Genomic DNA, 15,134 nt, shown 5'->3' on the forward strand with positions numbered 1-15,134 from the left:
TAGATAATTGTATGGGAGAAATCTCATTGCAGTTTTATTTGCATTTTTGTCATTAATGATGGGCTTGAAGTCATTGCCTGTTTGTAGAACATGTGTATTTTTTGTTTGGTATATCATTTGTTCATGTATTTTACTCAATTTTAGTGGAATTTGTATAAATACTTTAGTTATTAAAGCTATCTTTGTGTAATTGAAATATCAGCTCTTGCCATATTTGCTGCCAACATTTTTTTCTCAGTTTGCATTTAATGTTTAATTGAATTTACGGGTATTTTTGTCATAAAAAGATTTTAAATTCATGTAGTTAAACATATTGATTTTCTGCTTTTGGGGTATATTTTTAAGCATATAAATCCCTTCCCCTTTCCAAGATCAGTATTTGGATTTTCAAGAACATTTAGTAGTAGTATAATCTGGTGAATTACAGTGAATTATTTTGGAGTAGTTTCCAAATTACTAATCATCTAAAAGTCAAACTTTTATTTTTCTATAATTGTACTTCGGATTTATCTATTTATTTTGCAGGCACTGAAAACAGATTTACTACATCTCTTAGGCCCGTTAGCGACATTACTCTTGCTGGGGATCAGAAAGAAAGGTACCATGGGCTCCGGGGGAACCAGCCTTATCCCCCAGTGAACCCTCCCTGGGGCTGGGGAATAACCCTGCTGCTCCCTCCCACCATCCCTTTCACCTTTAAAGATGTTGGGTGTGAAGTGACCTCCAAGGCTCTGGCTTCCATCCCCACCAGAGCCCTTAGCCCGTTTTAATAGCACAGGTCACAGTATCACAGGCTCCTGAGATCTGAAGCTCTCTCGTGATTGGCCTGTATCTTTTTCAGCGTTATCAGAAAGAAAAGGTCTAATTAGTTGGCAGAACCTGCCGAGAAGCTCCTGCTTATCAGCTGTGAAATTCTGCACAGGCCGTGTCAGAGCCACAAAAGCAGAGCTGATTTCCCCAGTGGGATCTCTGTACACCATGCCAGTCCCCAGATGGGCCAAGGTCAGTTAGAGCGGGCTTCCAGAGGAGATGCTTGGATCAGGCTAGGTTCGCAGATTATGACCGCAAGGGTGCACGGGAGTGTGATTGTATAAATGCACGTGTGCACACATCCAGACAAACTGGAGAGGAATGGAGGAATAAACGGAGAAAAACCCTGCATTAAAAGGAAGAGCTCAATCTCATAGCAATTTGGTCACAAACATATAACAGCTGCTTCTTTTAAATATCTACCCTCCCTGCCCCTTTGGAATGGGGACCAATGCGGCTCAGCCTTCATAGGCAAAGGCTGCTTAAGAGCCCAGGAATCAGGCATTTTTGCACCTTGCCATCCATAGCTTCAAGGTCATGTGCTCACATACAGAAGCTTGAACAAGACGATGCCTGACGGTGGGAGGAAGGGCACTGCAGACATATGTTCCAATCTGTGCCCTACACCTCCCTGGTGTGCTCTCCTGGGTGAGCATTTAGTCTCTCAGTCCAGAAGCTTCCTCACTTACTTAAAATAAGATGACAACACCCATAACTAAATCTTATGAGGATGAATTTAGATCAATAAGGTGTCTATCACATATTTAATGTGAGTTAATTAGTCCTTGATAAATAGTACTTTCTTAATATCTTAGCCTTTTCTCAAGGCCGGCTCTTCTGCTTTGCTTTGACCTTATCATGTGAGCAGCTATGGCAGACGGAGAGGTGAGGAGGGCTTTGGGAATCCCGTCCAGTTGGGTCCCTCTAAGGATAGGAGTTGAACCCTGCGGTGGCATCTGGCCGACTTCACGTTCTGATCATGGGCACAAATGCTGCTAGTGGTCAGCGTTTTGGCTTTGTGTCAACCTAGGTTTGGAGCCTGCCCCCCAACCAATCTCTTAAAACATACATAAAAGCCCTCCCCAGAGAGCCAGCAAAAATTGTGTGCTCCCTTTGAGATGAACAGGAAACATTTGTTGCTAGATTCCTGGTGAACACTTCCTCTCCAGAAGCATTCTTCCCCAAATTTACGAGGTGGGCACAGCAAAGGAGAAATCCCAGAGCCTTTGACGTCTTAAGTGGGCACTTCTTCTCGAAACCCTGAGCTCCCAAGGGCTTCCTCACGTCCACAGGCTCACCATGGCAGGCTCACTGTACAGCTCAAGAAAGTGTGACATAGGAATGAAGCAAGGGAAGAATCAGGTATATGGAGGAAGAGAGAAAGGGTTAAATGGGGGATAGAGGGGAGAAGAAGGAGGGGGAGGGAGGGGTGGGAGGGAAGGGGAAGAGTCTGCTTTTCAAAAATGAATGTATCACCTCAAGAACAGGCTTATACTGAAACGAAGCTGGGGTAGTGGCAAAATTAACTAAATTCTATAATAAAGCCTCTTGAATGTCCCTGAAAAATGATGTTTACCCCAGGGCCTGATTTTCTCTGTTTCAGAAGAAGAGGGATGTGAGGAAAGCAAAAATACCACAGCTAGACGTAGAAGGAAAGAGATGTCTCTTACAGGTAATTTGAATTCAGCAGGTGTAGAGCCAGGTCCTTCCCCCCACCCCAAACCCATAATTCTTATTCTCAGCAATTGATCATTGCAATACATCCATCACTCATCTCTGATTAAGTTCTTTAGTTTGTCTATATTCCTTTAATGTCTTCTCTGCGTCCTCCTCTGATCGTGTTATAAATTTTCCTTGCCCTCCCAGTGCCACAGAGGAGCAGAGGATGTTAGAAAAGGAAGGCATGGAGCAAACTCAAGGGAAGAGAAAATGAGAAAAGAAAGGGCAGAAGGTCTTCTCTGAAGAATGCCCTGTAGGAGAGGAGGCATCTTTCACCTGGGCAGCCCCCACCAAGCGTAACCACAGTGGTACCCTCTGCGGGGTCATCAACTGTGGGACATTCCAACCAGGACTTCTCTCCAAAGATACTGCAGATGGAGAGCCCCCCAGAATGATCTAAGATAGTATTGGGCTCACAGCAATGCTCAGTAAATAGGGACTGTTTCTGCATTATTTACAATAGCCAAGACATGGAAGCAACCTAAGTGTCCCTCAGCAGATGAATGGGTAAAGAACATGTGGTGTATATATACACAATGGAATACTACTCAGCCATAAAAAAGAATGAAATAATGCCATTTGCAGCAACATAGAGGGACCCAGAGATTATCATACTAAGTGAAGTAAGTCAGACAAAGAAAAACAAATACCATATGATATCACTTATATGTGGAATCTTAAAATAATGATACAAATGAACTTATTTACAAAACAGTAAAAGACTCACAGACATAGAAAACAAACATTTGGTTACCAAAGGGGAAAGGTGGGGAGGGATAAATTAGGAGTTTGGGATGAACAGATACACACTACTATATATAAAAAAGATAAACAAGGTCCTGCTGTGTAGCACAGGGAACTAGATATTCAACATTACAAGGTTATCTTGTAATAACCTATACAGTAATGGAAAAGAATCTGAAAAAGAATAGATATTTCATATATATTCTGAATCACTTTGCTGCACACCTGAAACTAACACAATATTCTAAATCAACTATACTTCAGTTCAAAAAAAAAGTAGTCAATGTGGGACACAAATCCATTAAAAGAAATAGTGACTGCATATGAAGGCATGCTCTCCCATCCTGCCCAGCTCCATCTCTCCAGCAGGGAAGTACGGGACAGCCGCTAAGACTGTGGGTTCACCATCTCTGGAGAATTACTTACTTCTTTGAAATCGCGTGTCCTCACCTCTAAACGGGGGCTTCTCACTGCCCTCCCCTCATGGAGCTGGCCTTGAGAGTTGCATGAGGCCAGACAGGCAAGGCCCTCAGCCCGGAGGCTGGCACACCCAGTCACTGGGTCATCAGCAGCTCTGTTTCCGGCCACCCTGTCAGAGCCACACAAATCTCTCCCTCCCAGAAAACTGCCCACTGCCCCACAGCCCTGCTTCCTGGGCATCACAGTTTGACCTGAAGTTACACTTCCATTTGCTTTTTCCTGACTTGGTGCCCCTGGGATGAGCCACAGCCTCTCAGGGCCCTACTCATACTTCTTGGTGGGCCCATGATACATTTCTCACCAAACTTTTTGGAATTGAATTGTTACAGTCACCTGCACCCTAGAAACGAAACCTCCAAGTGGCCCCTGACCTCCTTCCCACATCTGTACCCTGGTACCATGTGCATCATCTCCCACGGATGCTGCTTTAACCAAAACCAAGATTTTCCCTAAGAGGATTTTTGTGAAAATCTTGGCTTCCACGCTGACACTTTTTTTTTTCAGTTATTGTCAAAATTGTGCAGGATAGAGTGGGCCACCCTGCTCTCTCCATTGTTTTAACTATGGCATGATTTGAGGGTGGACCAATTTCAGAAAATTATTCCTTTTTCTACCCCCAAAGCCTCTGAAGCAGTAATGTAAACAAGGGGTTTTATTTATATACAAAAATAACAGCGTCAAAGGAACAAAGGACCGTATAGAAAAGCCGAGAACATTCAGGACAATTTGTATACAGGAAACGTGACGCAAATATTATTTTTGCTCTAGCAAAAAATTAACCCTACACCTCCTTTTGGCGGTAATAGGTAATTAAGTTTTCTTGTATTGTTGTTCCAGCTCGTTTTCACTTTTCCTATTTATGATTTCTGACATTTCCTGCCTTACCATAGGGCACACATCCACAAGCAGCAGGAACCAGAGTATCTGGCTTGAAACCTACCTTAGAATCTTGAAAAATAGTACGCTAAATTTTGTGAGAACATCTTGAAGAGAAAACCTGTTCTGGTACCACTCTTGTTGTGTCAACATAGCAATACATTATTTAGAGCAGGAAGACCTGGGGTCAAACCCCAAATTTTCACTCCCCAGTTGTGGGACCCTGGGAAGGATGTTTATTTCTCTAAATTTTGGTTTCCTCATTGAAACAAAGAGTATAATAATACCTACCTTGAAGAGTTTTATGGAAATTAAATAACATAAAAGATGTAAAACATTTATCTTAGATGCTAGGACATAATAAACATACTACCTATTATTTTTAAGTCTGAGCAGTATAATTTTACCCGTGGAGGCCTTGGTAAATAAGAAGATAATGGACGTAATTTATCCTAGGTTTGATGAGCATCCTTCGTATAGTCATACTCATCACCAGCTCCAATGGACTTACTTTGTCTTTGACCTTGGGGTGCATGTTCCACAGAGGAGAAGACTCTCTTTACCTTTATCTACATATATGTGCCCAGGAAACCCTGGGCCCTGCTGACATGGGGTGTGCCTGATTGCTTCTTCCTACTGGAGAAGTCTACCGTCCTCCTCATTTAGTCCTGGAGCACCTGCCTTGGGGGCAGCTGGTTATCTCATGCTTGCCTAATCTGTGTCTAAAGCATCTCCAGAGTTGTCCTTCTGCAGTTTTACAATGATATTCCTTTCTAGGTGATGCTACCCCACACCCCGTCTCAGAACTTGCCCGGGTTAACTACAGCAGATGAGGCAGGCCGGGGTGGGTCAGGACACAGTCTCTGAGTTTGATCGGTACTGATCTGAAGGAAGCCGCAGCATAGAAGCTGGGAGGAAGTCCCCCTTAGCAAGCAGAAGAGAGTATCTGAAGGGCGTGGCTAGAGCAGGCAGGCAAAGAGCAGTGTTATGAAGCCTCTTGCTGGAAGGGGGTATCCTTGCAGGTGGGATGGACCCAGGATCAGGAGTCCGGGAGTAGGTGGTACTCAGAAAATGGGCAGCCTTGGCAAGTTCTATGTTGGGGAGCACAGCCCGAAGCATGGCAATGGGGACTCAGGGGCAGATCTCCACTGCGGCAAGGACTGTGGGTTTTCCCACTCTGCAAGGACTAGGATAATGAACAGGACCCAAGACAGGGATGGCCTTGACACAGAGCATAAGGAGGATATTTACTACCAGGACTGGGGAAATATGTGGTCTCAAGATCAAGGCAAAAGGCCGGAAATCAGTATACAGACTAATGCCCGAGGTTGGCCAAGTTTCTCTAAATCAATTTCACTGAGGTTAAGGTTTCGTCCTAAAGGTATGGATGAGGTCTAGCTTCCAGGTCCAAGGTCCTGGCTAGGCAGAGAGGAAGATGGCAGACCTGAAGAAAAGCAAGATCTGACGGGTAGAAATGGACTCTTTGGGTACCCAACCATGTTAGAGTGGTGAATAACTAATTCAACCAACACAATAAAATCAGTATCAATATAATTATTAAAAATGAATGATTCTGTGTGTTCTGTGTCTCTGAATATGTGAAGGTATTTATTAGGTGAATGATAGTCTAAATTCTCTCCCTTCTATCTTGTATTGTGCAGGGCAATTAAGCCAATGAGCCTGTTTCAGTTGGGAATTGTGTTCTGCCTACCCCCTCTCCCAAAACATCATTTTCTCTTACTGTGGACCAACGGTAAGGTCAAAGGCAGAAACACCTGTCCCATGCTATGCAGCTGCTAGGAACCACCTTACTTGGTGACTATTGGAAATCATACCTTAAGGGGAATCCCCTCCCCCTAGCAGTGGGAGGACACAGTATCTTGGCGTGAGGCCAAAGGATTCTCTGGCCTCAGAGAGCCCAGAACACACAGCCTCCAAGGACACACAGAAACCCTAAGCTTTCCCACAAGGAACAGAAGCTTTCTGCTGAAGGCATTTCTGCCTGGCATTGTTTCACGGGCTTTTTTTGGGCCACATGATGAGATTTAACCCGTTTTACTTGCGGAATCTTTCACAGAAGTAGACAAGACCATAAATGGAACCACGAACAGTGATAATTAAACCCTTCCCTATGGAATGCTGTTCTCTCACACATTTTGCTGACCACGAGACCTCTCTGACAAATGGGTAGAGGAAACCTCTTCTGGGTGAGTGGCTCGCCGAATGAAGCCTCCTACCACGGGTAGGGCGTCTGCGTGCTCATCTTTGGGGACATCGGATATTCCCCTCTGAGGTCACGAGGGAGGAGGGCAGGAAGAGGCTTTGGGGAGCTAACTGCTGTCCCTCACCTCTGGTTCATCGAGGGTGAATTCCATTTCAGACCGTACCCAGATGGCAGAGCTAAGTGCTTGCTGGCGTTTTATTTTGCACTCTTTCAGAAAAAGCGAAGGCTGTACAGAAAAAGAAGGAGAAAAGAAGCAACAGCAGAAGAAACCAGGAACTGATGGGAAATGAGGTAAGTCTTGCATTTATGATGAGTGAATTGAATAAGACATGAGCAATTACCAAGTTGCGATCAGCAAAATGTTTTCGAAAAGTTCCAGCAAAGCTGTATGTGAGAGAAAGCAACTAATGCTACTCAGCTAAACATGCCCACGTGAACTATAATTGGGCAATAAACGGAGTCACACAACATGCTATTATGCTCAGTTTATAAGACACAGTCTCCACAAAAAGTAGCACAAATTACCATGATTTCTATTCTACCAGACCCTTGGGTGGGTAAGTTATGAGAAGAGCTTAATATATAGCACTACTAAGCGAAGCATTGAAAAAGACTGATTGAATTTTACTCAGCGATCCTAGGTTTGGGATAATTCTTTCCTTTAGGAGAAAATGAATGGGTATATTCTGGTTCTTTTGCCTGGAGCTGGAATAGAGAACATTATTTGGCGATTTTACCAACCCTTCGGTTCCTAGACCTTATACATCTGCCTTTTGCCGTCAATGCCAAACCACAAGCTTTTAATTTTCCCTGAAGATTAAACCAATATTTACCAGTAAGCCTGCATTTATCCTAAAAACCCTTTACTGAAAACCATTGGTTTCAAGTAAATGTTAGATCTTGTTTAAGAATAGTTGCCCCTCCTTAGTGAGGCAGGCAACAAGACAAGAACATTTCTGATGAGAGAATGAAAAAGAAAATTTCCTTTCAATTCTATCAACGGAGCATACTTTTTCAGTTGGTTCATTTGTCACTTATTTTTCAGGATTTCTCATTAGCTAGCCAATCCAGTAAGTCCTAAATGTTGGCAAAGAATCACTTCCGGTGGAGGTCTTCGGTAGCATCAGATATAAAGAAGCAGGGAGTTCAAGAAAAGATGAAAAAGAAACCTATATTGGAAAAGAATCTCAAAAAGGGTGGATATATGTATATGTGTAACTGATACACTTTGCTGTACAGTAGAAAGTAATGCAACATTGTAAATCAAGTCTAATAAAAATTTAAAAGAAGAATCCTAACTCTGATGTAGATATGCAAATAAATACGACATTTAATAGAAAGTAACCTCAGTATCAAAAAGCATATTGTTTCCAAGACAACATGCTATAAACCTTGCTTTTCTACTGCTCGTCACTGGAGTAAACAGATGTGCTTCATCTCTTTCAGGCCAGCATGCTTCAACTTCCAATCACAGATATACTGCAGAATATCCTCACAAATTCCTAACGAGGTTCTATCTCTTATCTGGTTTGAAATTTTGATAATCAATGGAGTCTTTCATCGACAGAATCCAAATAACTTCAATAGGTATCTGGATGTATATTATCTAAGATCTACTGGAAAAATCATGTCGGGGATCGTCAATACAGATTGCTCTAAGGATGTCCCAAGGAGCCCATATGAAGTCATTAAGGTTTCCTTAGTACTTTCCAGAAGAGTTGGAGCATATTAACCAAATTCTAAATGAGCAGCGTACATGTGGCCCATCTAAATCATTCTCATAATAAAAGCTGCCCACTCTATTGTTGGGCCTATCTTTTCCTTAAGGTAGCTGCAAAATGACCCTTCAGAATAAGGAAGCAAGGAGAAGGCTTTGTTCTCTTTCCTGATCTCTCGGTCCAGTTCTAAAACTAGCTGGTGATAAAGATTAATCATGGGGCCCAGAGAAGACCAGGTTGAAGTGTTCTTGATTGGAAGGCTGCTCTACAAATGAAATAGGGTCCAGCCCGTAATTCCAAAAATGCCTGGCTTAGGGCAATGGAGGAAAAGCCCTGAAGAGCCTCCCCCAGACTTCACTGTCTACTTTTCTGGGGAAGAAACAGCTGAGCCAAACATTGCAGATTGGATCAGAACATGCAGACCTCAGCTGCCACTATGACACTGTCTCTCCCAGCCAGGGTTAATGCTTCTAGACTGTAGGGAGGGATAAACAAGAGGCAGTTAGTAAGGCCTTGTCCTTTGACCATGGGGACCCATTCCCTAAGGGCATAAGGGCCCTGGTAGACCATGTGGTGAGGGCTGGGAGGGCAGAGCCTGAGGTCCAGTCCTGGCTCTGATCCGTTGCAGTGTGTCTTCACCTTTGAAATTAGGGGTTGGATATGTGAGTTTCAGATTACGTGACTGTGTTGTGTTTTGTTTGTTTGTCTTTTAGGAGTTGGATCTTTTCTTAAAATAAGGTTTTAGGAGGATCCATGTGATGCAAAAGAGGTAAAAATCAATGCAGCTTTGGATGAAACTGGGAGAAGGACCCAGACTGATCCATTCCAGTGGATCCAGTGTTCCTTAGCAACCACTAGGAGTGATTTCACACAAGCCTCAACCCAGGACCGGCTGGTCTTCAAACACCCTTTACACTCTACACTTTGTTTTTCCAGCTTTATTACCCTCTGAATTTCCATGCAATGAACTGCCTCTCCAAACTTATTTCCTCATGAGCAAAATGGAGTCACTCATGTCAACAGGAATAAGTGATAAGAAAAATAAAGATGAAGTTAGAAGAATTGTTCCAATCCTGAGACTGCTATTTAATGAGTGTGAGACCTAGAGAAAGTTGCTTACTGTGTCTCAGTCTGAGTGTTATTTATCCTACGATGTGAACTTGGCAAGGCACAAGGGAAAACAAGATAAGATAATGCAGTTATCTCTCACTAGCCAAACTCTCACTCAGTAAATTCAGGGGCACATAGAGTTGGAGAGAGATTTTAATCAAAGATTTCTTGTAAATATTGAAGAGATCATTTTATTTTTTAATCACAAGGAATTATTATATTGTCTCAGATAATTTTTACAGCACCTTGATGAAAAAACGATGTGAAAGTGCTTACTAAGTTGAATTCTACCCCAATACTAATTATATTCTATGATGTTATTGAAGGAAGCTGATACTAAATTACAACCTCTAAGCTACTCTGTTGTAACTTCTGGTGTAACAGAGGACAACCCCTGTTATAAAATCACACCAGTTTATCAAATGGCCCTGACTCCAAGTCAGTAATTTTTTTTTAAATGACCTATCCCACTAACTATGCCTTTTCATGAGAATTGGCTTTGTGTTCAGGGAATAATTCATGAAAGCCAATTGTCTGCAATCAAACATTTAATTAATTATCAAGCAAACACCAAAACAAAAACAACTTAGAACTAACCCAAGGAAATACAGAGAAGAATAAAATATGATTCTTTATAGCCCAGGAGTTTAAAATACAATGTTGAGAAACAACATTAATATCTATGCGGTACCACAATGAGAGGCCAGCAGAAGCTACTACGAAATGCACTGCTGCAATTCTTTCTTCAAGCTGGTATGTCTGGAGGACCATCTCTCCAATTTACGGAAGTTCCCCTTGACCTCAAGCGTGTCTACAAGTAGCTGAGAATTAGCCATCTAATTGGTCAGTCATTCCCAAGTTGCTTGTCATGTGGCAGGCTCAGCAATCAGCCTTCTGGTGCTTATAGTTTAACAGGGAAGATATATTCTTCCAGCTGTAATAGCTTCCTAGGGCTGCTGTGCTACAAATTACCACACACTCAGAGGCTCAAAAGCAACAGAAATTTATTCTCATCATTTTGGAGGCCAGAAATCCAAAAGCAAGGGGTCAACAGAGCTGTCCTCTCTCTCTGAAGGCTCCAGAGAAGAATCCTTCACTGCCTCTTCCAGCTTCTGGTGGCCCACAGGCTTCCCTGGGCTTGGGCTACATCACTCTAATCTCTGCCTCTGTCTCCACATTTGTGGTTCAAATCTCTCTCTGCCTTTCTCTTTTAAGGACTCTTGTCATTGGATTTAAGGGAACCCTAATTCCAGAATGAGCTCATCTTGAGATATTTTAACATCTGCAAAAACTCTTGTTCCAAATAAGGTCACATTCACAGGTTCTGGGAATTAGGACATGGACATATCTTTTGGGAGGGGGCCCACCATTCAACCCATCACACTTGTCTTGAAAGAAGTAAGTGCAGTTGTGGTAAGTGCTGAGATGGAATAAGGAATATGGAAGTATCTCAGGAAGTGACTAGCCTGGAGTTGGAGATCAAGGGAGGACTTTCTGAAGTCACTTTGGTTAAGACCTGAGGGATGGCCAGAGGGGAAGGGGGAGTGAAGAGCACACCAAGCTTAAAGAGAAGAATGGACTCAGGCCAGAGCAGGGAGAAGGGGAGGAGGAAAGAAATTTAGAAGAATCCAGGATGGATGGAACAGAGAGACTAGAGCAAGTAGATTCTAAAATTTTTCCTAAGAGTAATGTGAGTTCAACAAAACATTTTAATAAGGGAATTGAGGGCTTCCCTGGTGGCGCAGTGGTTGAGAGTCCGCCTGCCGATGCAGGGGACACGGGTTCGTGCCCCGGTCCGGGAAGATCCCACGTGCTGCGGAGCGGCTGGGCCGGTGAGCCATGGCCGCTGAGCCTTCGCGTCCGGAGCCTGTGCTCCGCAACGGGAGAGGCCACAACAGTGAGAGGCCCGCGTACCGCAAGAAACAAAAAAAGGGGGGGGGGAATTGAAAGTATTAGATTTGTGCTCTATAAGGAATACTCTTTGCTAAGTTGTTTCTGTGTCACATGCAGTTTCTCCTGTCAGCTGTTTGAGCTGTTTCCCAACGCCACCTCTTCACTTCATTCTAAGGACTGTTACTATGGTCATTCACTTGTAAAACCTCACTTGATATTTTACTGATTCTCCTCACAAATATCAGATCTACATCTTTTACAAAAAAGTCAATAATAATATACACTTGATCCTCAAAATATGTGGGGCTCTGGGTCAAGGAAGCGTCATGTCTGGGTTGGTTCTTAGCCAGTGAAAACAAATCTATTCGCAATTGTTCTCTCCCAATAGGTCTAATCATTATCTCATCCTGCAGTGAAAATTTTCTGCAAAGTATTGTCATCCTGTGTTCTTTTGTCAGGGGTCTACGGCAGTTCTTACACTCCAGTGATTTTTATAACAGAATATGTTTATTCTCTAAGATTCAGTCATAAATAATATTCTATTTGCAAATGCTACCAGAATTAGGAAAAAGATAACGTCAAGGGATTAGGGAGGGTTACGAGGCTAAATTTACGGAAGTATTATTTTATCTTTGGAAAGAGGTTTGATTACTTGGCTAATTATTGTCTCCATGCTTTAAAATCATTCATCTTGCTATTTGGTTGTACTTGGTGCTAAGTTTTATCTTAAGAGGGCTCTGCTAAGAATCTGGGTGGTAGTGACTCTGTCCAGAACACCAAGACTTATAATTTTGTAAATTCCTGAAGCCACAGCTATATAAAAATACACGTCTTGTATTTACATTCATATCTTGATGGCCTTTGTAACATTAGTAATGCAGTTTCTTGGTTTCCATAATATAAGGCGGACAGGGGTAAGATGACCTAGAACCGCTTTTAACCCAAATTGTTTGGATCAAAAACACAGGAAGATCTGAAAATTATACAGGGCCTTGCAAAGCTGTGGGCCACGAGCTCTGCCTTTGCCTGCCCTGTACAGTCAGGGAGCATTACTAATACATAAACCAGACATGGGACTGCTTCAGGCTATAAATTTCCCTCTGTTCCAGTCAGCCAGAGCAGTGGGAGAAGAACACTAGGTTGAAGGGAAGAGAATTACTGTTCAACGCACATGTTTTGAAATAAGCCCACTTACGCTAACATTATTTCCTCCTACACAAAACCAAACAAACAAACAAAAAGTCTTGAGGAGAGAATGAAGTAGAATTTTCTGTTTTGGTTTATTACAGAACAAGCAGAATTCCCATAAGCTACATATGGCAAAAGAATAAATATGATCTTTGGAGTAACAGTACAGAGTAATATCAAAGATTCTAACTAGAAATATTTTCTTACCTAATGCCAATTATATTTCTGTCCTAATAGCTGACCTCATCATTGAACTAGAGTTAAAAGGTGCTACAGCTACTTCAAGTATGCTCCCCCAAACGACCACCTCTCCTCAATGGCACCATATAAGACCGCCATGCCTACATCTTTTCCCGGTTCCCTGATTTCAACTCCCTGCTCCCTGCCAAGACAGGTAGTAGTCAAGATGGAAACTGAAATAAAGCCCCTGTTTCATTCTCTTCTGTTACAGCTTGTTACATTTTAACCTTAACGCCTATTCTTTCAAATTTTATTCTTATTATTGTAAATTACAAGAGTTAAGACCAGAAATTAACCAGCCAATAGGCCCCGACTTTGACAGACCAGAAAGGACCCTTTGCAGGGGCCAGTGTTAGGTGCGTGGGGTTAGGGAAGGATAGGGTGAAGATGTAAACACACACTGCTCGGACGGCCTTGTTTTCCCTCTATTTCCTTCCTACTATGACATTCTGCATGGCAACATTGAAAGGATTTTTGTCAGATTTGGTCCCCTGCTTAGCCCCAAGATATGTAAGACAGGGGAGCCAGGCTGTAAGAGCCTCTCACTTGCAGTGGCTTGGATTCACGCAAATGGGTCTAGATATCAGCTCAAAATGTTCAGAAAGGTCTGAAACCCCTGAAAAGGCAGGAAGAGAAACAGAAGTTTCTGGAGGGGCACCTGTGGAGAGCTTTTTCCCAGAGCCTACCTGGTCTAGGCTTAAGAGTGCCAACTCATGGGGTGACGGGGGAACTGGGGGAAGGTAGTAAAAAAGGTGCAATCTTCCAGTTATAGGATAAATAAGTCCCAGGGGTGTAATGTACAACATGATAAATATAATCAATGCTGCTGCATGTCATATATGCAAGTTATTTAGAGAGTAAACCCTGAGTGTCTCATCACAAGAAAATCATTTTTTCCTGTTTCTTTAATTTTGTATCTATATGAGCTGATGGACGGTCACTAAACTTATTGTGCTAATCATTTCACGATGTACGTAAGTCAGATCACCTTAAACTTATACAGTCCTGTATGTCAGTTTGTCTCAATACAACTGGAAAAAAAAGAAAGACACTGAAGCATAGACAAATCAAGAAAGCTCCAGAGTTAGCAATGAGAGGCAGGATTTGAACCCAAGTGAACTAACGCCATCATGCTCTTAAGTACTGATACAATGTCATCCTCTTCGCAAAATAATCATTAAATAACATTAAAAACACATTTTGCTAAACATGCTATATCAGACATTGTCTAACCTTTTAATGGTTTATAGCCCGAGATGGCCAGTGTGCAAATGAAAAAACAACGTGTAACCAGAGCTTGTGTTAGCCTTAATAGCTTGTTTTACATGATGGTGTGAAATTAAATAACTGTATTGATTTTTTTTTGAAAGTGCCAATTCAAGCAACTTCCTAGGCCAACGGTCTCGAAATGTGACCGCCCAATCAACGGCATCACCATCACCTGGACATTTATTAGGAATGCAAATTCTCAGGCTCCACCCCGGATCTACTGAAGGAGCAGCTCAGGGTAGGGTCAACAATCTACGTTGCAACCAGCCCCGCAGGTCATTCTGATGCACACGCAAGTCTGAGACCCCAGACCAGACAACTAAACTAGGGATCTTGCCTTTCACTCTTTTTCTCCCTCTCCCCCTCTCCCTCTTCCTTCACCCACCATCTCCCTAATCCCAATGACCAGATCTTCTACAGCTCACCTGGGGTGTAGCATGCAAGGCATTTTACCTCTCTCCATGTGTTTCCTCATCTGTGACATGAGGAGAAAAATACACCACTCCTTGGGGTCGTCATAAGGATTAAATGTCTAAATACATAGGAAGTTTTCAGAACAGCACCTAACATGTAAACATAGCGAATTGCTATCAGAGTGGGCCCTCAGTATTTGCATCTCCCTTACCCACAAATTCCACCAACCATGGATCAAAAATATTGAGGGAGGGCTTCCCTGGTGGCGCAGTGGTTGAGAGTTCGCCTGCCGATGCAGGGGACACGTGTTCGTGCCCTGGTCTGGGAAGATCCCACATGCCGCAGAGCGGCTGGGGCCGTGAGCCATGGCCGCTGGGCCTGCGCATCCGGAGCCCGTGCTCCTCAACAGGAGAGGCCACAACAGTGAGAGGCCCGCGTACCGCAAAAAA

This window comes from Neophocaena asiaeorientalis, unplaced genomic scaffold (assembly GCF_003031525.2).
Source record: "Neophocaena asiaeorientalis asiaeorientalis breed wild unplaced genomic scaffold, Neophocaena_asiaeorientalis_V1.1 scaffold56, whole genome shotgun sequence".
NCBI classification, from domain to species: Eukaryota; Metazoa; Chordata; class Mammalia; order Artiodactyla; family Phocoenidae; genus Neophocaena; species Neophocaena asiaeorientalis.